Raw genomic sequence first — 24,651 nt, 5'->3', positions numbered from 1 at the left:
GTCAAAAGGAAAATGGATCTGCTCCCTAAGCTCTATATCATCCCCTCAGTCATTTGAAGCCCATTCCCCTGTGTCTCCTAAATCTCCTCATCATAAAATAAGGTTACGGTTCCCTTTTATGACATGGTTTTTAGATCCTTCTGCATCATGGTCGTCTCTTAAATTATAGTGAGTGAGCACAAATTAGATTGGGGTGAGGTGGGGTGGAAGTAGTGAAGAGACAGATCATCTGGTGCCCAAGGAGAACATTATTAAGTTTGAGGAGGAGAACTGGTGGGGAACAGAACAATGGAAAAATAGGGCACTATCAGATGTCTACTTGACAATGGTTTCCAAAGTTTCCACTAAATTAATTGGTGCCTAGTTCCACAGACTACCCTGACCAGCTTTGTTCTACAAGGTCTTATCTAGAGGTACACCCCATTTAGTGCTTGCCACCCAACACACTAGATATTTGAATAAAGGAAATAGAGAAATTCTTGGGTTCTAAGAATTTCTACCTCATAGAGAGATATAAAGTTGCTAGATATTTTCATACTTAGGAAAAACCTTAGGGTTTTTCTGAGAAAAAAATTAAAATATAAAACTTGAAATTTTAGTGTGCTTTGCAATTTTTGTCATTTCATCATTTTTGAAATGTGTCATCTATAATTTGCTCAGAAAAATCATTATATTTTAGTGTATTTAAAGGTAAAAACCCCAGAAGAAAAAAGATGATATAATTGTTAATTTTCTGTATTGTTAAGTGTGGTTTGTTTCTGTTTTGTTTTTGCATTACAATCATAGGGAAAAAAAAAAACAAAATTCCTTGGCCAGCGGGAAGAATTTCACTCGGGCCTTTCAAAACCTCAGCCTCTTTCCAACCAAATCCTTCTCTCCCTCTGCTCCCAAGAAATTTGTATTCCCATTTTAAAGCTACCCTGCTCGCACCCCAGGCTTAGCTCCCCCAAATGAATTTCCTAGATACCTACCAAAGCTACTTTCTTCTGATCTTCAGGTCCTACTTATGCCTGGGTACCTCTAGGAACTCACCAGCAACTTTCACTCAGCCACCTTTTTTCACATTCCTCCAAACTACTTTTGACTTTTGCTTCAAGGCCTATTGATTTACCTTTGATTTGAATTTTCAGGGATAATCTGTTTCTTCTGAAATCTAGATGTGTCTCTTTAATTCATAAGTCCTAGCAATAATCCATTCTGTACAGATGCACAGAAATAGCAATATTACACTGGAAAGAAATTACCAACAATGGACAAATAAAACAGAAGCAGACTCATAAATACAGAGAATAAACTGGTGGTCACTGGAGGGCAGGGGGTACAGGGCTGGGCAAAATAGGTGAAGGGAATTAAGAGATACACACTTCCAGTTATAAGATAAATAATTCATGGGAATGTCATGTACAGCATAGGGAATATAGTCAATAATATTGTAATAACTTGGCACAGTGACAGATTACTAGACTTATCATGGTGATCAATTCATAATATATATAAATGTTGAATCACTATTTCGTACACCTGAAACTGACATAATATTGTATGTAAATTATACTTCAATAAAAAAAGAAAAAGAAAAAATCTATTTCTAAAGGGCCAGAAGACAGGGACTTCCCTGGAGGTCCAGTGGTTAAGACTTCTCCTTCCAGTGCAGGGGGTGGGGGTTCCATCCCTGGTCGGGGAACTAAGATCCTACCTGCCTCACGGCCAAAATGCCAAAACATAAAACAGAAGCAATACTATAACAAATTCAGTAAAAACTTTAAAAATAGTCCACATCAAAAAGAAAAAAAAAGGAATCATAAAAGAGCCAGAAAACAATCACCAACAGGCTATGGTAAACGCAACTATAGTATAGGTAACAACTTCTTTTCTTTCAAGATTGGTTTTAGCAATAAAAAGACAAGACAACAGTAATATGAGAGCTGAAATGCAGGAATTGCACAGATTAAAATGTTTTAATAATAATAATTGATTTCTGCAGTACAGTGCTGAACCCAAGACTAATGGGCTTTCTCTGAATGATTTTGGAAATTGTGGAGTATTTTGAGCTTCCCTGAATTCTGTTCAGAGATTATGCTGACATTTTTTGGTGTGGCCAATATATTTCTTATCCGTCTATACTGTTTCATTAATTCAATTAGATGCTGACTCTTCAACTGGGAATTTGTTAAATTCTGAGGCATAGTAAGCCATCTATTCCTGGCTGGGAGCCAGGAATGATGGGCAAGCATTTCACAAAGAAACTGCTTGAATATAAATGTCCCAGGATAGTTCTTGAAATTATGGTTCTAAATGCACCCACCAGCTTTAGATCATACTAGGCAATGTCAAATTCTCAGAAAATGAAATCATCAAGATAGAATGGATATTGAATAAGTTAACCTAAAAAAAAAAAACTATTATAAATACAGAAGATAGAAGATTCACATCACATTTCCAGGAAAACCTACTCACATGCACTGTCAGAAAAGCAGAATCTGTGTAACTTACCCAGAAAAGTGGAGGAGCCAATGCAGGGATCATTGACAGGAAAATTCAGCAAAAGAGAGAACTAAGAAAGCATGTGAACTTGAACAAGGCATATAAGCTCCCTGGGCCTCTGTCTCCTCATTATTGAAATAATAAGATGATTGGAATGAGTGAATCTGACTCCAAAATTAATTATAATTTTGACCAGAAGGATTACAAGAGGAATTGTCCATTGTCCCTTCCTTTTTTTCTTCTTTCCACAACATAGATTTTAAAAATCCTTGAAAGCATCTAGGTTTGTATTTAATAATTGCCCTCATCTATGCAAAAATTTTAAACTTTAAGTTTTTTGCACACTTACGATTTAACTGGAAGAGATATATTTACAGCAATAAAAATAATGGGAATTAAATTATACACAATAGATGTTCAAAAAAGAAATGCAGTAATAGCATTTTTTTCTAATTCACGGAAGTTATGAAAATATTAAAAGTGCCCCATTTCATATGGGATTGTGGGTAATTCATACTTTTTCTTTATTCTGTTTTCTAAATTACCTTCAATGTCCATGTGTAGCTTCTATTATCAGAAAAAGAAAATGAGTTTGTTTATAAAGAAAGGGGAAGGGAAAATAACCTATTTTGTGTATCAACTATGAAGCATTCTTTTTTATATAGAATATATTAATTGAAATGCTTATCTGCATAAGTGTTCTGGTTCTTTCCCATTTTATGATATTTTCTATTTCTTAAAACAATTTTCTCAGTTTTAAGAAAAATCGAGGTAAATTGTGCTTAAATTTAGACTGAAATTAAGGATAGAAGGGAAACATTCAACCTGAAAATAATTTGGTACCTTAAGAGTTTAGTAAATATCACTAGTTATTTGACTTAGTTGGTGTAGGCAAGGAAGGAAGATTTGTCCAGAGCTAAGGGGTCTCTGCAGCCATTTAGAGAGAGCCAAAGTGTCAAGGGCTTGAGGGGTGGGGTTGGGGGGTGTGAAGGACACAGCTCATAGAACATGTCAGTCACAGCACCTGGGAGTCAAGTCATGAGCTTTGGAAGACTCTTCCTCAGACAAAGGCAGGGATAGGACAGCATGAAACATGGGGGCAAAGAAGAAGGATGGGAAAGTGAGGTCCCCTCCAAATGTGGGGCCTCTGGGTTCCTGAGGAGCTATCTTTTCTCCCGCCTGGAACCAAGAGTTGTCCCTTTCCCATCTCTGTGGCCCTCAGAATGCCTTGTGTAGAGTCAGAATAACTACTAGCTATTAACAACTACTGACTAACATTTATGAGCAATTGCAAAGTGCCAGCCACTATTCTAAATGCCTTACACATATGAACTCATTGACTCCTCACAGCAGCAAATGTTTTTACAGATAAGGAAACCAATTCAGAGTGATCCAGGGACTTGTTCTAAGGGCCAGAGTGTTGGAAGAAGCATCCAGCCCAGGTAGTCAGACCCCAGAGCTGGCATTCTTCCCTGCTTCTCCGCAAGTGGAAAAAGGAAGGAGGGAAGGAGGTGAAATATCTTATAATGAAGAGAGAGGTTTTTCCGTGTATAGGGGGCAGTAAAGAAAATCAGCAAAATGTAGCCTAATAATCCACAGGGGCAGAGAGAAGACTCTGGCTTCTGGGTGTGGGTTCCTGTTGTCTTCACCAGAAGCTGCTTCATCAGTTCCCAAGACCCCCAGCTAGAGAATGCCTGAAAGACAAGGAACTATTGATCAAGAAACTATTCGAGTAGGTTAGAGACATACATCTACCATGCGAGAGGAGACTGAAACTCCAGCGAGCAGTGCCAAAATCAACCCTTTCCAGAATGAAAAAACTTATCTCTCAGTACTTCTCAATCTAATTGAAATCCACCTCTATGGGATAGATTCACAGACAGCAGATAAACTATGATTCCATAGTTGAGTACCCTCTCAGCACAAATAATACTTGGGCTGAATTCTCAGCTGCAAATATTCAAGTTAGACAAAAACAAGAGTAACAGAAAAGCACTGTTTTTACATATCTGAAATATACACCCCAAAATCTCCACTTGGGAATAAGAATAGTTGTGTGTATATGTATTTTTAATATATTATTTGTACATATTACTGTGACTGGTTGGAGATTGGGGTGGGGATTTTTATGAAAGAGATGTGTAAAGGGAGTGCTCGCCGGAGAAGCCTGAGGGAAGTGGAGGGCCTCAGCCAGCACGTGGCTAAGTATGGCTGGAGACAGCTCTTCCTTTTTTCCATATTTCTTGCCATAAGGTCTAAATTTAAATTTAAATTTGGTTAACAAACAACTTTCATTTCAAGGTCCATTTCATTTTTATTTTCCTATGAAAAATAAATCATATGATGCCAGTAATGCAGACATACTACAGCTGTTTCTCTTTTCTGTATCAAATCTGAAAATAAACTTGAAAAGCTACACCTTACAACTGTGACATTTTCTGAAGTTTTTGTTCTAGTTAAGACTTAGTCTTTTTATACTTACAGAATAAATTCAGTTACTTCTGGTACATAGTAAACCCAAGCTCAAAGTGTTAGGTTCACAAAGAGATATCCACTTTCCTAAATATGAAACGCAAGGAATGGGCTGCAGCCAATGTGAGAACATAGACAAATGTGCATCCTCTAGAATTTGAACCAGGAAAACACAACCAATGGTGTCCATCCCTAAAGTGACACAAGAGGTGGCTTAAAACAACAACATGACTGATGAAAATATTTAAACTCAAAATCGTTCAATTGTAAAAATTTATTTCCTGCTGACTTCAATTTGGAATTGGAAATAGCACCACCCTTAATCTATCTCATGCTAGATTGAGATTATTTTGTTTGGCATCTGTACAAATTCAAAAGTATGTATATTGTAATTTTTCCCTCCTATATGTAACTCAAATGGTTTTACCAAAAAAAAAAAAAAAATCCTTTCTGGCTGATCAAATAAAATAAGCTTGAATCACACCCCATGACCCACGAGAGGAGATAGGATATAGCTCATCATTCCTCTAGCTACTCCAAACATTGAGAGGGATGGAGTCATGGATTCAGATTAACCTCTGACTCGGAGCTTTAGCTTATGAATTGTTTTACTCTTATTCTGTACCATGTCAACCCAGATGTAAAACTGAAAACTCTTTCCTGTTTGCCACCAGAATCCACTTGCACAAGGTTTTAGTGTTAAAAGCATCGGCTGAAAGCTTTGGTGAGACAGGGAGGTTTACAATTGAAACTGTAAAGTCAGATCTTAAAATAATTCTTTTTCTCCCCAAAAGTTATATTTTGGTAAATTTTTGCTTTAGTGCATTAACTAAAAACAAGTTCCTTTCTGAGCCTTTGAACTACCTGTCATCTTTGCAAGAGTGAGGATTTTGTTTCCGTGCAGCTTCTTCAACCCTGTGCAGCACACATTTTTGTGCATCTTCCTTTCTCTTTCTGGCAGCCTTACCTATGGTACCTGAGTCCAAACTGGCACTCTCATCCATAATGAGGAGTTCCTGAGATCTGGTGTACACAGAGGCACATACCCATAATTACATCCGTTAAGATGTTCACAATAGCAATTAAGAATAAATGTCCAAAAAGAACTTACTAGTCCGTCTTATTGGGAAGTCCAGAGGCTGGATGAGCCTTGAAGTTGGTTTATACAGAGATGTCATAAGGACACAGCACCCTTCCTTCGCAGTCAGGGCCATCCCAAAGTGGCCTCACCTAAGCCCTAGGAATGCTACTGATGTTTCCTCACTTTACCAGTAGGACACAGAGCTTGAGTTCTACAACCTTTGAACAGAATTCCTCACATTTTCAGTGACTGAACCACCCCAAACTCACCCTTGTAGCTGGGAGCATGCCAGACACTGACTGGCTTTGTTGTAAATGACCAGAACTGTAGCCAGGAGGAGGGGATTGCCCTCTGGGTTTACACCAAGCCAGGCTGGAGACAGGGTTGATGCTAATGGGGGAGGATGTTAATGGATGTTGAGGAGACTCACAGCATCCACAACAAGAGTGAGGCCTCATCTGCGGGCCAGCAGCCCAACAGCACGCTCTGTGGGGACTGCCTACTAGAGACTTTTAAGTTTCAGCAGCTCTTGGGAAGTCAAAGAGGATAAGAGTGATGGTGGTCAGAAGATTTTAAGACAGAGAGGGGAAAAACAGATACCTGAGATACAGAGGCGGAATATGCTCAGGAAGAAAGCAGGATGCGGCCTTGGAAACAAATCCTATGAACAGATAGACATGCAGACCCTGCCCCAGGAATCCCACTCTGTCAAGTCCTGTGTGGTGTAAGCCATAAATCTACCCCCAGCAGGTGGCAAACATGACTTAGTATGGTAGTTTCCCCACAAGTTGTTCACTCTCTCATTTCCACTCTGCCTCACCATTTGGACATGATAAATACCCTCACTTCCTCACTTCATCTTCAGGGGCTTCACAAAGCTATTGCGCTCATCCAAGCCAGCGACTGCTGCCTGCTCGGCCTTAAGAGAGCTTCATAGTCCTGTGACCTCTGCTTTATTCTTCATTCCTCCAGGCTCCTGCAGCCCTGAGGAGTACTCACCCCTGGGCTTTGTGAGTGGAATGCTGGACACTTACAAGCATACAGAAAGCACATTTCTATATAATAAATCTAATATTAGCCAAACATTTTTCCTAGCCTAGAATATGCTCATTTCATCTTTGTTTCCATATTATAGACACATGTTCTGTGTCTGGCACTGTACTAGATAATTTTTAAATCTTAACAAATTGTAATAAATCCTCACAACCAAAGAGTGTTTAACAACCAGTTTACAGCTGGGAGACTCAGGCTGAAGTGGAATAACTTGTTTGAATCATTTACTACAGTGGCAGAGCCAAGTCTGTCTAATTCTCTCTCCACCAGATCACAGTAAAATACAGCCTTCTTCCTGAGAACGCTATACTTATATATAAAGAGGGCAAAGAGATGCAAAATACTTTATTATTTAGCTTAAGCTTTGGGTCCAAAATCCATTGTAGGAACTAGGATATTGGGCTGGACCACAGGAAAATTCCGTTTTTTGCCTTGATTAGAGACTTGGGGATCCTTCTTCCCCTCAAACCCAGACTCAAATCTTGAATCTTAAAACTCAAAGAAAAAGAAAATCCACATCCCATAGGGCCAGGGATATTGGAGATGGAGACAAGGGGAAAGAGGGAGCAGATTACTCAATACTCAACTTATATTAAAGTGGACCAGGCCACCTGCCCTAGGTTTTTCAGGCTGATATGGTAGCAGTAAACTTGGCTGCATGTGGGCAAAGTGAAAGTGAGAGCTGGCTAGGGCTCATTGAGCCCAGATTCTTAAGTCCAGACACACAGAAGAAAACACATCCATGCAACCCACCTAGGGGACACCAGCTCTAGGAAAAACAAAAAACCTTCCAGGATGTTCTAGCATTTGCACAACACATCTGCTTTTGAGAGTGATTGCTCTTGCCCTAACTTCTCTCTAGAGGGTTATAAAAGGGGTATCAGGGTAGAGAAACTTTGAATTCCCTCTTCACATAGGCATCACAGATGCTAATTATAAGTGGAAATGCCTTGTTGATAAATTTCATTATTTATTACGTGCAACAGAGAATAAAGTTGTAAGAAAAATTCCTTTAGTCAGGATGGGTTTAATATGAGTAAAGTGAGAATATTAACAAGTCATTGGAATACTCATTTCAGATACAAGAACACTTTTTCAGATAACCGTGCTGCACCTCCACAAACTGAAATCATGCCCATCCTTTGAATCCTAGCGTGTGAGTGATGGAGACCCCACTCACTTGCTCCTGTGTCAAAGCCACCTCAGTGCCCTCAACAGAGGATGGCCATAGCCAAGGCTGCCTGTTGGCTGAGAAAGGAAAAGAACAATTTGTGCAACAAAAGGAAAAAAGAAAAGAGAAAGAAAGAAAAGCCTTGAATACAGAGTAAAACAGTTTTCTTTAAAAGGGCCTGGTCTGCTTGCTCAACTGACTAAGCTAGTTCCACATAAAAGCATAAAAGAACATTCATGAACTGAAGAACCTAAGCATAGTGAACTGAGTGGTTCACCACCAAGACCAGTAAGTTGACCTTATTATCTGCCTGCTGCATACATGCCATCAGTAACAAAGGATGGAGTCTTCATTTAAACTTTGAGTCTTTGGTCCTTTCACAATAGTCTTTTCAGGGTCTCAAAACTCTCGATACTTTTCCAGAAGTTCTTTATTACTCTGGACACTTACTCCTTCCCTCCCACTCAGAACAGGAAGATGAAATTGGAGTTAAAAATATTCACAGACCCCAGAGATAAATTTGGTTTTGTTCGTTTTATTTTCCTTTAGCTAAAACCATGTTTTGTACTACAAATATTAAAGCCCTGCTCATGTGTATTCTAAACCTCCAGATAGTAGGACTCACTGCTCATATTTAGTTTCAAGTAGAGTTTGTGTTGGACCTTCTTTAAGCAACAGATCAGGTTCATTTGCAATTATCAAGATTCCTTTCAATTGTTCTTCTCTGGCAAGTTCAATGCATTCCCCAAAAAAGGGTTTATATAACAATATCCAGGGACTTCCCTGCTGGTCCAGTGGTTAAGACTCTGTGCTTTCATTGCTGTGGGTGTGGGTTCGATCCATGGTCGGGGAACTAAGATCCCACAAGCCACTCAGCGTGACCAAAAAAAAACCCCAAAGAACAAAATCCACAAAGAATGAAAATAAAAGTTTCAAATCAGCCTCAAGTCAAATAATGACAAATAGACAATTGATAAAACTGGCTTTGATGGAGTTCTGCTGTATATTCTGACCTTCACAGAAATTAAACTTTTGGTTTTTTTCTCCTAATCTTCTGGTTGCCACCAAGTATGATGGCAACTTACTGTGCCCCAAACCAATATGTGGTATAAGGGCAACACTTTCTAAGTCCCAACTTCCTAATCCATAGTGAAAAAAAAGTTTAAACCTGCCCAATCTATCCCTCAGAAATTTTATGAAAATAAATGAGATTTTATGAAAGCACTTTGCCTTATCAAAGGAGGAAGGAGTGTGACATAAATACAAGAGTGTGATAACTGGTAGCAAAAAAAAATTAGTCCTGTGTTATTCCAATATAAATCATATTTCGTACATTATAACAATATGGGCACTCATCAGGAATAAAATAACCAATTAGATTGAAATAGAGACAGGTGTGTAATGCAATGCCTTCTGACTGAATGCCAACATGAAATAAGTCCCTAGGGGTTTAAAATTCTTAAAGAATAAGCACTACAGGGCTTCCCTGGTGGCGCAGTGGTTGAAAGTCCACCTGCCGATGTAGGGGACACGGGTTCATGCCCCGGCCCGGGAAGATCCCACATGCCACGGAGCGCCTGGGCCCGTGAGCCATGGCCGCTGAGCCTGCGCGTCTGGAGCCTGTGCTCCGCAACGGGAGAGGCCACAACAGTGAGAGGCCCGCATACCGCAAAAAAAAAAAAAGAATAAGCACTACAAAGATGAGCAGCCTCACTGGGATATAATTCAATCTCCACTTTTATTTCCAATTCCCCTTTCAACCCACACACCTATTGTCTGCTCTGCATATGTTATTGATATGCATCTACATCGTTATTATAATCAATAACAGAAAAAAATCAGTGCCCTTAGTCTTGCATAGCAACCCTTTTCATATCTTCTGTAGTGTCTGCAAATGAAATGAATCATAAGAAACCATACAGACCATAAGAGAATTTGGAGAACAAATCCCATTATATAAATATAATTTACATAAAAATGCAGATTCCTATGTGGAAAAGCTGAAAGGCCTTTGCTAAACTCTTTCCCCCCATTAGAAATACATATTGAAGTAGAAAAAAATGTTCTCTATTTTTCCCTAAGCATATATTGCTACTAAAGATGACAAATCAAATGAAGGGGAAGTGACGGGCTTCTTCGAACACAGAATTGTAAGGTGAGTGGGCAGGCTGTACTTACTACAGAGTCCTTCCCATGTCATAGCCCACCTAGTCAGTTTCAATAAATGGCATGTGGATATTTATAGGAAAACAAACAAACAAACAAGCAAAAAAAAAACAGAAACCGAAACTTTTAAATAAGAAAGGGACTGGTCCAGTGACATCACATTGTTTACCCACATTCTACTTCCAGTCAGTCATCATACATCATTTCAAGGAGTAGCTTTGTATCCATTGAAAGTACTTTCTCTTTCACTATCCCTCCAACCTTCTTGAGCTACAGGAACACAAAATGTTCTCATATGAATTATCACCTGGTTTGTTCTGTACTGTTCTGAAACCTTAATGTGTCCTAAAGAGATCTTTACATGGCACTGTTAAATTTGCCCAAAATTATTATATCTGTGCATGTCCCAATGTGGGTTCCCTGGGAAACAAACTCTGAGAAGGTTCACTGGGGAGGACCCTCAGCACCAAGGGGTGGTGAGGGGGAGGGAGGGCTGAGGACTGGGCAGAGGGAGGAGCGACCGCACTGCGCACACAAAAGCCTCAGGTGATCCCACTGGGAGCTCAGGGGCTAGGAGGGCCCCTCGGCAGAGCCTCGAATCCATTACATTCCTTCTCAGACAAGTCATTAGCCTCAAGCTGACTGAGGAGGTGCCTAAGGTGACTTTGGGCAAGGCTGCTCACCCCAGCTGAGGGCAGTGTTTAGGGAGGGGCTCAGCTGAGAGTGTTCAGCGCAGCCTCTCAGAGTGTTTCACTCCCCAAGGGGGAGGTGTGGGCCATGTACCAAGGCATCCCTTGCAGTGCAACAGACTCTACAGGCTTCACCAGCAAAGCAGCCAGTCGCAATATGCAGGGCGTTTGCACTTGGTGGGTGCCAAGATCACTGCTTATCCTCTCTATTACCACTTCCACAAACTTCTGACAAAGGCAAGGGTCATATTTTGTCAATTACTTATCAAGTGATGTTTTAAATATTGTCCATTCAGTGTGGTAATCTTGCTATGGCTGTCGTGCCTGAGGTGTAACTAACACATACCAGTAAATTGTTTTTTGAATATTTACATTTTTAATACAATTTGAATTAAAATGTTAACCCAGGGTTTCTTAACAGCAACACTATTGACATGTTGGACCAGATTATTCTTTGCTGGGGTCAAACATGTTTAGCAGTATCCTCTGTCTCTACACACTAGAGGCCAGTAGCATTTTTCCCCACAGCTGTGACAGCTAAAATGTCTCCAGACATGGCCAGATGTCCCCTAGGGCCAAGTTGTCCACTGTTAAGAACCACTGAGTCAGCTTCTGATGCCCACATGCTCAGGGACAGCAGATGGGTTTGAGATGATCCAATGAGAACGTCCTCCTGCATTCTGCCACTGAGACACAGACTCCTCTTTGTGGAGAACTATATGCAAGATAGATGAATTTTTTCTCTTCCACAGAGAGTCACTGAGACGTGAAGTTTAAAATAAGCCCCTGCCAGATGACTTGCTCTGCAGTTGGGCTGTGTGGTCCCATTTGGTCTTTCCTGCCTCTCCCCTCCTCCATTGTTCGCCTCCTGTGTCCTCAGTCTCTGGCCTTGGGCGGGAGTGGACTTGAGAACTTGGGTGCCTGATGCTGTGCTTCTGGAAGCAGCAGCACAGCAAGCCCTCGTGGGGGCGCCACCCTCTCCAGAGAGGAAAGTGCTGTCTGGGAGGAAAGGGCTAAGTTAGCAAGGTTGGGAAATACATTAGGAATCGAAAAGAGGGAAAATACATTGAGTTTGGCTCAGTTTTTTCAACATTTATTGAGAACTTATGTCCTCACGAACCAATCTGGATACTTGATGAAAATATAAGTAAGACGGAGCCTCTATGCTCTTGGTTTCAGGGCTTCCATCCAAGTGCTCACATTAATGTGACCCCAGGAGAGCCTCATCTGAGACATGTCACCATGTCAGATTCTGTCCTCAGCTCTGCAGATTCTGCCTTTCGTGGTTGCCAGTACCCTGAGAGTGGGTGCATCTCTCCAGCTTGGACTTAGACAAATAAAGCTCATTAAAAGTCAGACAAGCTAAAACAGCCATGGATTTAGCTATGCCAATAAATATGGCTGTCAAAGAAAGCAGACACTTCAACCGGCCGGCACATTTAGGGAAACATCCCCGGAAGTCAATTTATAATCCAATGACTAGTAGACGTACCCAGGTCACAAACTTGGGTGTGCAAAATATAACTTTACACTCCTACAGCTCCTCTGAACCTCTGTTTGATACCGTATTTTTCCAGTATGAGTCCTAAAATAGCTAAGCTGATTTGGAATTGCCAGTCTTAAGTACAAACTTGTTTTTAGGAATAGTCTCAGTGAAATTCAGTATTTTCCCTCTCTTGATTACACAGGGTGGACTTAACTCCAGGGCAAATGGTTGGTCCTTGACATCTGCTGAGATGTGGTCCCTTTCAGTCCCTGGATGGTGTCACTTCTCTTCCCTGGTGCGTGCTGGTTGACCACATCTCCATGGGTGTCTGTCACAGAACTCTTTCTTGTTCTGAACCTGAAATCCCTGAATCCATCCCTCTCTCTGACACAGGCAAGGCCCGCTCATGCTTGCGGGCCTCTGTCAGGGGAGGCCGGTGGGCCCTCTCTCAGCCACACAGGAGGGTGCTTGCTGTGGGGCGGGGTTCTCTCTGAGGATGCCTCAGCCTGGTCTGCTACTCCTGGCAGCCCCGTATACACACCTCCACTCTCTTTCTGGGGTCCTAGTGGCACAGGAGCTCAGGGTGGGACTGACCATCTCTCAGATCTCCAGGCAGAAAGCAGTACACAAGTTATTCTACTCCTGGGTTCCCCAAAGTTAACCTAGAGAGTTCTATCAAACACTGCCTCCACTCCCTCGCCTACCCACCCAGTCAAGCCCGAGTGTAGCAGCCCTTACAAAGGTCTGACTCTTGTTCCCTCTCCAATTCTGCCTTTCCCATCAGAGGCTCTTCTTGATTCACACCTGGAAGGAGGATTATGCTCAGTCAGTAAATTTTTTTTCTAATTATGTTTGTCCTATGCTGAGGCTGCAACTTTTAACACCTGAAAGCTAAGAAAACGTCATCTTTGTTTTCTTCTGTCAACTCTGAGAAAATGCAAGCTTAGGTGTCAGAACCAAATGCAGACACTTAAAATAGCAAAATATATTATTAATAAATATATTTAAGCACATCTGTCTGTGAGAAATTGATACATCATCTCCATAACAAGGAGCAGTCTGCCCCAGGGACCAGAGAGGTTGAGGGCTGATTTAGGGAAGGGGAGCTGTTCCAAATATGTAAGAACCAGGAATGACCCATCAGATGAGGCCCCTGGTGGAGAGGAAGCCAGCCACATGGAACAGAGTGTCACAAGTCCTTGCTTAGGGCACACCCATTCCTGGAAAGGGGGTCCTGCCCACTGAACTCTGGACAATTTTTAAAAACAGATGAACAAAAATTGACAGCCTAATGGTTGACAACAAAGATATTTTAAATTCAATAAAAATGAAACAGAAACAGAAAAAACACTTTGTTCTGATGTGATGTTCTGAAACAAACAACTCTGAAAGCCATTTACTAAGAAAAGACAAGGTAAAAGTAATTATCTAAACGAAAGCAGTTGTATGGCATTTTACAATGAAACTCTCCATTTTCCCTTGTGTATTCATTACCCTTCCTAAGCAAAATATCAAACATTTGGTCCATGGGGAAATGTGTCCTTCACTAATCTGGGTTCACAAATTGTGATTTCCCACCCTCCAAGTTGGGATAGAGCTGGAACAGTGAAGAGACGTTTTGAACCAACTCTGGTTTGTATCCTTTGAGTTCTGTAATGGTGAAGCGTTTTGTTCCCTGTGCCATTAAGAGGTTGGTTAGCTGATAGCACTGTGCCCACAAGGACTAGTGGGGCCTTCTATTTTCAAGAATATTGAACAACAAGAAGATGTGGATGTTGAAAGGCCATTGCCTTTCAAGTTTGGTCATAATTAGAAATTATAGTGAGTGAATTTTCCCATGTTTAGACAAACCTCTGTAAAATAATTTTCATCAAGTAGTAAATATTAGAATAAACATTAAAAAAAATCCTACCCATGTTTTTCAATTTAAAAAATAAATTCATTATTTTCAGTTATAAAATATATTTCACATAATTTAGAAAATCAATCTAGGACTGAATTTAGAAACTCAATCTAGCACAATGTAAAAGTTGAGAATTACGTTTTATTTAGCAGACTTTCTGAGGACTTCAAGCCCGGGAGGCAGGCTCGGGGATCACTCTGAGGGATGGCTCCCAAGAGGGAGGGGAGGAACCAGGATATGTAGTTTTTGCAACAAAGACCAGGAAAGTCAGAACGCCAAAAAAATTATTGTTAATTAAAGAAAACCAGATATCTCAATTAATGAATTCAGTGCTTTTCTATGTATGGGAAGATGCAAAAGTCTGGACTCATTAAAATCATTCCTTTGATATTCAGTTCAGCTAGTTAGGGCCAGTACCCTGTGCTCTTTCATCCTGATTCTCCTCAGAATGCACCATTGGGGATGGCCGCAGTGTTTGACTGCTTGATGGCAGATATCCTGTTTCCATCCTGAGTTTCCTCAGGGCTCACCAGCGGGGATGATGGCTTGATGGCTGCAACATCTTTTGTTTGCTGATATGGCAGGCAAGGTTTCTCATTCACAAGTCCTTGAAGCACCTTCACCGTGTTTGCCACTAGGGGGCATCACCAGGACATGGAGCAGATGGTCCAGTGCACAGTCATAGGCAAACGGCAGCAACAGGACAGCCACTGAATGAACAAAGCTTAACTTGAAAACTTTAATTGTAAAGGGAATAGGAGCTATAGGTCATTGTCCCAAAAGAGTAGTGTTTATTTGTTCTTAGGTTTGGTGCTTCCAAAACAGGCCTTCTGGGAGGGAAATAGAATGCTGTCGGAGTAACACCAGAATCTGGTCTTACCTCCTTGCTCATTTGCAGAAAGTTCAGAATGCAGTTAACTGACAGCTTTCAGCTGTAGCCCGGGATGGCAGCCCCCCAGAGAGCTCTGAGGGACTGTTCTGAAGACTGAAGGGAGGAATCGGGATACTTAGGAGATTTGCTGAGGAAAAAAAAATGTAGTCGAACATCAAGGGATTACTGTCAATCACAAAAAACAGTCATTTCAAGTTAACTATTTTAGTGCTTTTCTCTGCATGGGAAGATGCAAGAGCCTGGGCTTACTGAATCATTCCTTGCATATACATCTTAACTATCTAGGGCCAGTATCCAGTTTTTCCCCATCCTGAATCCCCTCAGGGTGCACCATCAGCGGTGCCTGCAGTGGCTGATGGCTTTACAGTGGCAGTATCCTTTGTTTATTGAAACAGTAGGCAGGCTGTGATATTTGTCCTCAATACTTTCAAATAAGCAGCAGACAATACAGGAGTCAGGAATCATCAAACCTTGTATTTATGTCCCATATTTAAATTAGATTAGGAAGATAAATATTCAGTTCTGGAGCTGGGAGGCCAGCCTGTGGTCCTGACTTATACCCGCAGATTAAGTGCTTCCCGGTGTGCATGAAGCAGGGCCGCCGAGGTACCTGGACCGGCGGGCCAAGTGTTGCAGGGGTTGGGTCTCCTGCACTGATTGACACTTCCCCTGTGACTTCCTCCATCCCACAAGCTGGCCAACAAGCTTTAAGGAACCCCGCCATCAAATGGGTCTTTGAGATGAGGATATGGTGAGGGGCATGACTCCTGGGCAGGGTGTGGGGAGGACTGGAGCAAAGTGAGGCCAGGCAGGGCATGACAAGGGTAAAAACAGCATAAGAATTGGCCAGAGCCAACCGAGGCCGCTCCAGCAGGCAGCCCTGCTAGGTATCCGGATACTAGAAATGAGGGGGGGGGGGGCGGGCAAGAGGTAAGGGCAGATGATGGGCCACAGAAACAGAGGGCTTCTACCTGCTGCAGCACTCAAGTTTCCCAAAGGTCACAGGCCCTGAGGAGTACTTCCACAGAGGGAAATGGTGATACAGTATCCATTGAGGACTGGTTCCAAGATCCCGGTCCACACCAGAACAGGCGCCCTCTCGAGTCTGTTGTATAAAATGGAGTAACACAGTCGGCCCTCGTACCTGGGAGGCGGAACCGAGACGGGGCGGAACCGCGGCAAGTGGAGGTCTGACTGTATAAAGGACTTTTGGGGCAGACACACCCGGGTTCCAGTCCACGGCTTTAATTCACCAATTGAGTAACCTGGGAAATTTATGTGTCAGAGTCTCCGTTTCCTCCTGGAAATGGTAATACTTGCAAACCAATTTTGCAAACTTCCAATACAGATACATACAATAGGCATGTAAATTGCTATCAATTAGTAAGCACTCAATAGATATTAGTTGTTCTCATTATTGTAGTTGTTCTCCTGTTTTCTTTTTCATCTTCTCCTTTGCACTCTCTAGCATTTAAAAGGAAGCCTCCCCTGTTTTGCCGTTTAAACCTTATTTCCTTCATGTCCCTAAGGGCTCTCAGTTCCAGCTTTAGACAGGAGATCTGTGACTTACAGACTCTGAGGGGTGCTTGAGGGTTAACTGAAGACAGAGCAAAAGAGGGGCCTCCTCTTGGGTTATGCAGAGGTAGTGGTCTTGTCATTTCCTGAAGCACAAAAAAAAAAACAACCTAAAAAACACCTCAGGAAAAACTTAAAAAAGTTTTCACTGTAATCTTGGTACACTGTTATTCATACACTCACAGAATGCATAGACAAATTTACCAAATTTGGTCACAGTTAAAAAATGTCATTCATGAATATTTTAAAATATTATGGACAATGTATCCTAATATTGATGTATTTTTGAAATGAAATTCTGCTGCTTTTTGTGTCAACTAATTCATGGGTGATTAAGTTGTTCAAGTTTTCTAGTTTGCACACCAAGGGGCCATTAGAAATTAGCAAGTGAGTGAAATAATGAGCCTTGACTTTCTCAACTGTAATAATCTAAATGTAAGTGTTTCATTCTAGAACTAGAATGTCCTTTCATTTTATGAGTAATACATACAAATTAATTAATCCAAATCTGGATTTGGTATATAAATACCCAGGGAGAGATTTATGTATTGATATAAAAATGCAAATATTTGAAGTGAAAATGTGGAAAGTGGCCATCAGATAACTGAAGCCTTCAATGTGCTGACATCTGATAGCTGTCTGGAAAATTTACAATCAAAACTGGACTAGAACATGAGAGAAGTAAAAGGAAAAGAACCTTTGGGAAAATGTATCACTAAACAGCACTAACACGGTATGACAGGTGTCCTGAGTAGAAGTGACTGAGAGAATGCTAATGTCTTGAGGATGCAGTGTCTGGGGGGACTTGGACATCTTGGCCTCCTGAGGAATTCAGGTAGGTTATCACAACATGAATAAATCTTAGGTACATAAAGTGTAACAAGAAATAGCCATGAATTAACGGGCTGGTCATCCCCAGATCACTAAATTCCAGAGGCAAATGGAATGGGGTTTATACAACAGAAGAACAAGAGCAATCTGTTTTTATCACTTCACTAAGGATTTACAACAATAAGGGGACAGAAGGAATTCTGCAATTATTCCTTCACTCATTCATTCCTTTAATCAACATGCATTTTTAGAGCACATCTGATGTTCAGAGCATGACAGCGACCATCTAATATTTGGTTGACCTTTTTCGTCTCTAGTTTTATCCATCGTACCCCTCTTCCAGAAAGCAAATTCCATTTTGCTGAGTTACCTTTCCATCCAAATTCTTAGTGGCACAGCCAATCTCACCTCTGGGAATCTTTCCCTGGACAGAAAAGCACCAAATGTAAAGATATATGAACAAGAAAAATGGATTGCAGCCTTTTTTATAGGGGCAAAACCTGTAAACAAAAGGAATATTCATCAGTGGGAGAATGAATGAATATATTGTGGTTTATCTATGACGTGAAAAAGTAAGCAGCTTTTTTAAAGAATGATTTCAATCCATACCAATGAACCTGAAGGAACTTCTACAACTTATTGTTGACTTACAAAAGCAATAGGGAGAGATGTATATATAATGAATTCTACTTTTGTAAAACAATGACTTAAAAATGTCCCTATAATGTGTGTTTATATATGATTATATGCCCTGGGAAAGGTATGGGGAGATGCACACTTGGCAGTTAAAAATGACAAGGTGGAGAGAGGACATAAAAAATAAAAGATTTAAGATGTCACATTCAAAAACAGCATGTTTCATATATCATTTAAGTAAAAATTTAAGCTATGTGTTGTGTAGGTATAAAATGTTAATGGTAGTTATCTCAGGGTGGTGGAACTTTAATTTACATGGCTTTCATTTTCTTCCTTACACTGTGAATTTTTTTCAACTTTACAGTATTAAAAATCTGTTAATATTACAAAAAAAAATTTTTTTAATTTTATAGTAAACCACCAGGCCACAGATTCCTTACACTAGACTCATAAAAAAAAAGTCCTGAATACTGGGCTGCTTTCCATATTTTATTTTTCTATTATTTTTATTGAAGTATAGTTGATTTACAATATTATATAAGTTACAGGTGTACATTATAGTAATTAATAATTTTTAAAGGTTATACTCCATTTACAGTTATTATAAAATATTGGCTATATTCCCCGTGTTGTACAATATATATTTGTAGCTTATTTTATACCTAATAATTTATACTTCTTAACCCCCCACCCCTATATTGCCCCTCCCCTCTTCCCTCTCCCCACTGGTAACCACTAGTTTGTTCTCTATATCTGTGAGTCTGCTTCTTTTCTGTTTTATTCACTAGTTAGTTGTATTTTTAAAATTCCACATATAAGTGATATCATACAGTATTTGTCTTTCTCTCTCTGACTTATTTCATTTAGCATAATGCCCTCTAAGCCCACCCATATTGCTGCCAATGGCAAAATTTCATTCTTTCTTTATGGCTGAGTAATATTCCATTGTGTATATATGTACCACATCTTCTTTATCCATTTATCTGTTGATGGACACTTAGGTTACTACCATATTTTATCAATTGTAAATAATACTGCTATGAATATTGGGGTACATGTATCTTTTCTAATTAGTGTTTTTATGTTTTTCAAATATATACCTTTTGGATATATATGCTTCCCATATTTTCTTCCCGCAGGAAGATGTGGGCCAATGATACTAATGTTGATGCTGATTTTCCACTGGCCATGTGACTACAATGTTACACTACCTTCTGCACATCTTATTCAAGCTTCACCTTATCATTTGTTTGGACTTAATTTCGCTATGGAAACCAACATATTCATTAGAGCTTATGTGAATGTTATTCACAGAGACTGGAAAGAATCATGTAAATGTTTTCCCAGACATTGCTGCCCCTAAGTGATCATTCTGCCAAAAGCAGGCCTGATATCTACCTCTCCTACCCCTTACTAAGCTCATAACAGAACAATGTAATGATGACCTCCCTCTTATTGTTCTATAGATCTTGAGGACCTCAGCTAAGCATGCACATTCCAGTGGTCGTAAGTTAACCAGGACCTCGTTAGCTTTGCAGAGCAAGGTGGCAGAAAAGCTCCATTTATTTTGTTCTAACAGAGAGAACTAACTATAATGATAACAAAAGTTTTTTACTAATGTTAAAAAGGAATTTTAACTTTTCATAAGCATTATATAGGGCACAGTCAAGAGTTTAAAAGTTCACTCAGACACTTTATGCTGAGTATAAACCAAGTAAACCAAATAAGCTCCCAATGGGTGAGGCTCCTGGAGGTGGGATTTGTAATGCCAATGAATACCCAGCAGTGGCACCAGAAACAGAGAGGAGTTTATCCATCAAACATGATTGTCCCTCCTCCAAGAGCAAGCAGTACTGTAAAAGTCACAGGCCAATTGACCTCCAAGGAGGTCCAACCCATGATGATTTCTGAATTAATTAGGTATGTTGCTTTCTAGTTTTCTGCATACATCATCCCCTGAATTTAACACATTTGTTGAGTATTTAACTGTGTTCTAAGTTTTTTTTTAGTAGATAAGAAAAGTGAAGCAGACAGATTTAAAAACTTATTTAAGCAAAACAGCTGACAAGGGCTTCCCTGGTGGCGCAGTGGTTGAGAGTCCTCCTGCTAATGCAGGGGACACGGGTTCAAGCCCTGGTCTGGGAAGATCCCACATGCCGCGGAGCAACTAGGCCCGTGAGCCACAACTACTGAGCCTGCGCGTCTGGAGCCTGTGCTCCGCAACACGAGAGGCCGCGATAGTGAGAGGCCCGCGCACCGCGATGAACAGTGGCCCCCGCTCACTGCAGCTAGAGAAAGCCCTCGCACAGAAACAAAGACCCAACACAGCCAAAATAAATAAGTTAATTAATAATTTTTTTTAAATCTGACAAAATAAATTAAAATTTGTTGTCTGTGCGACCTTTTCAGAATATCCAGAATGCAAGCTCCCTGAGGGCAGGAGCATTTTTTACTATTCATTTCTGTATCTCTAGTGCCTGGGACACTCGCCAGCACATGAGAGGCTTTCGGTAAATATCTATTGGATGGATGAACGACTCCGTTCACTAGAGTATTGTCCTTTATATTCTATTAAAAAAATTGAAGGAAGTTTATTGATATGGGGTGTCCAGAGCCTGCAGAAAGAAACACAGCATAGATTAAACCAATTACTTTTAATTCCAAATGCTTTAAATGCAAACATTCCCCATTGATTAGAAGACAGTGTTGTAAAAAATGTAATTACACATTCATTTTGATGAGTCCTTTCACCTGTTCTTCTTGTGCACTTATCTTTATAATAATTCTCATAGTGGAAAACTGCAGGGAGTCCCATGGCAACAGGGCCTATGCTTTGTCAAGAAGAGACACAAAGGTTCCCTCATTTTGTGATTTAATTTACCGATGAAGCAGGGAAGAGGAACTACCGGAAGAGATAAAAAGGAAAATCATTATCTCAGTGAATCATCGATATTTTCTAGGTGGATGCATCCATGGAGTTAATAAACTGGTAGGCAGTTCTGATGTATTCACTGTCCTCCCTATCCTCTCTGCAAATATGGAGACACACCCTCAGCCCTAGCAACTCCCAGAGCCACCCACAACAGGAATGCATCACTGAGCACCCACATCATCCTTTGGCTTCTCTCTCTGAGCTCCCTGATTCCCTTCCTGTTTTCTGATCGCTGCTTCCCTGCCCATCTCTCTCCCTGCCCTCTCAATGCCATCACCCTACAAGGTTCCGTCACAGTTCTTGGCATCTGGGCACCCCAGCACAGTGGCCCCTTACCCCTTGCCACAGCATCAACACTTCCACTTTTGCAAATCTGGATCTCCAGCCCCAACTCTCTCAAGGGCCCAAGGCCAGCATTTCCAACTTTGTGCTTGTCATCTTCCAGAAGGGAAGGTACGTCACAGGTCAAACACTGCAGAAACGTGGACAAAGGGAAGAACTGAGATAACACTTTGGGATCTAGGAGATCATTGATGATGTGCAGGAGAGCATTTCTGTAAAGCACTGAGAGAAGCCATATTAGGAATCTATGTATTGACCACCCAGCCAAAAACCACTTGCCTAACCTGTAAGCTCTCCATATTTTGACATTACCCCTTTTATCCAACCTTTATATTCCTATTCCTCATTAACTCAGAATCTCAGTCACTCTCACACTTTCCTTCCTATCTTTATTACTACTATTACCTATGTTTCATCCATTTACAGAGGCTCAAGTTTCGCCCTCTCTGCTAGTGTCTCAGATCCTTCTGAATTACTGGGTTCAGTGGATCATACTGAACCACTGCACCTTCATATACCCTAGTCTATTATCCTTTTCTTGTGACGTGAACCTAATTTAGTTTGGCCATATGCACTTCTTAGGATAGACCATGTTTGTAGGTAATCCTACAAAGCTTTATTTGATATGGAGAGTTAGCTTCTCCCCCACAACCTCTCCACTGGGCTATAATAAAAGCAAGTCTCAGAACAAATTCTCTCATATAAATATAATTATTACACAAATATTCATTAGCAGGTAGGCAAACAAATGTTCATATAATCTGTTGGAAGCTCCATGAATTCCAGTTCTTTATGTTTTTACTGTTCTAATTACCTTCATACATTAAATGTCTAATCAAGGCAAAATGATAATATTTCAAGGCAGAATTCTGTTTCCTTTACAGTTGGCATCAGGAAACCAGAATCCTTTGACTTAATTGCTGGACCCAGAATAATTAAGGATTAAATCTTGAATGTCATGCCTGCTAGCCTTGCTCTTATATCCTGTTCATGCAAGGGTAGAAGGACAGAGTGTGTCTTTAGGTTATGCTAACCAATCTACACAATTTGAATACCTTTAATTTCACCAGTGAGAACCCATTTCTGACATTTAGCATGTTATTAAGCAAGATATCTGATGTCAACTGATTTTATTTGTTTAACACTTATACAGCATTTACTACGTGGCATATACTACTCTAAAAATGATATCCATATTAATTCATTTAATCCTCTTAGCAGCCTATAAGGCAGCCACTAGTATTATTCCCATTTTACAGATTCAGAAACTGAAGTGCAGGTAAGTTAAATTCCTGAGATTTTATAACTAGTAAATAAAAGAGCCAGGATTCCAATGGATGCAGTCTGATTCCAGGGTTCACAGTCTCCACAAATCCTCTGCCCCTCTGGATAAAAGAAGCATTTATAGATGTTACCTCTGGAATATGGGCTTCCTGATTGGAAATGCTAGCTGATCTAGTGAATATACCAGGACGACTTGTGTTGTGGCTTAACCTGACTAATAATGACAGCCATAATGTCCCACTCTCTATATTGAAGTATTTTTAAGTGAATAGCTAATAAAATAGTTAACTTTATGCTTTATTAGTATGTCAGTGAAGAATGCTATTAGTATGTCAGTGAAGAACCTATTTACTAATTATTTAGGTTTGTAGATCTTGTTTCTCCAGCTCTACTGTTTATCCCTTGTGCTGGTAAGCATTCAGTGTACTTTGGAATGCATAGAATTATAGAATCTATATATAAAGGGAATTGGAGCTCAACCAGTCTAACTGCCCTTCCAAACTTTTCAATTCTCTGTCTACAACCTCACTGTCAGATGACTGTGTAGTATTTGCTTGAACAATACCCATTTGGAGGATACTCACCCTCTTGGGGGCAGCCATCTAACTGGTAGATTTTTCTGCCTGTAAGAAAGTTCTTCTTTTGTTAAGCAGGATATTTTCCCCCCAAACTTCCACTGAATTGGTCATGATTCTATGTGGCCATTAAGGGGTAGAACTTATGAAAACAAGACATGCCCCCTCACAAAATAGTACCAAAGATACGGTGTTTCCTGAGGTTACACACTGCCCTCATGAAGGACGTGGTCCCATGAGAAGAGTTCATTGTGGTGGGGTTAACAGACCAGCAAGTCCACGAATGTAGGACTAAGAGGAGAGAGGTCTGTGAGGACTGGTGTGGTCAGGGAGGGTTTTGGCAGAGGCGGTACCAGAATTACCAAGTTCACAGTAGGCAAACAATGCATTTTGTTGATGGATGGATTGAGCTGGTTTTAGGCAACCTGGTATCTAAACATGGTTCCTTTTATCATAATTCTTGATTTCTGCTTTTGACTGATCATGAATCAAGACGCAGCTGTGGAAGTATCCCAAAGGTGGCTAATTGCTAATTTCTTGCAGTTTGAGGCAGAAACACAAATCAACAACCCTTGCATGATTATTTTACACGTCTGAATCTGCCTCCAGAGAGCTGCTGATTCTGAATTGCAAGTTGCTGATCATTAAGTGCTTCACATGGAGCAAGGCTGCTATGCATTCTGAGCAAAGTATGGATAACAACTTACAGATTTGTCCACATTGGAAAACCCCAGTCTTCATGTTGATGATAAGGATAACAGAAAGAGGATTAGGAACCAATATGGTGGAGTAGAAGGACATGCTCTCACTCCCTCTTGCGAGAACACCAGAATCACAACTAGCTGCTGGACAATCATTGAAAGGAAGACACTGGAACTCACCAAAAAGATACCCCACACCCAAAGACAAAGGACAAGCCACAGTGAAATGGTAGGAGGGGCACAATCATAGTAAAATCAAATCCCATAATTGCTGGGTGAGTGACTCACAGACTGGAGACCACTTATACCACAGTAGTCCACACACTGGAGTGAAGGTTCTAAGCCCCACGTCAGGTTCCCAACCTGGGGGTCCAGTAA

This window comes from Orcinus orca, chromosome 4 (assembly GCF_937001465.1).
Source record: "Orcinus orca chromosome 4, mOrcOrc1.1, whole genome shotgun sequence".
NCBI lineage: Eukaryota > Metazoa > Chordata > Mammalia > Artiodactyla > Delphinidae > Orcinus > Orcinus orca.
The sequence above is the reverse complement of the archived record's forward strand: the minus strand, read 5'-3'. Positions refer to the sequence as shown.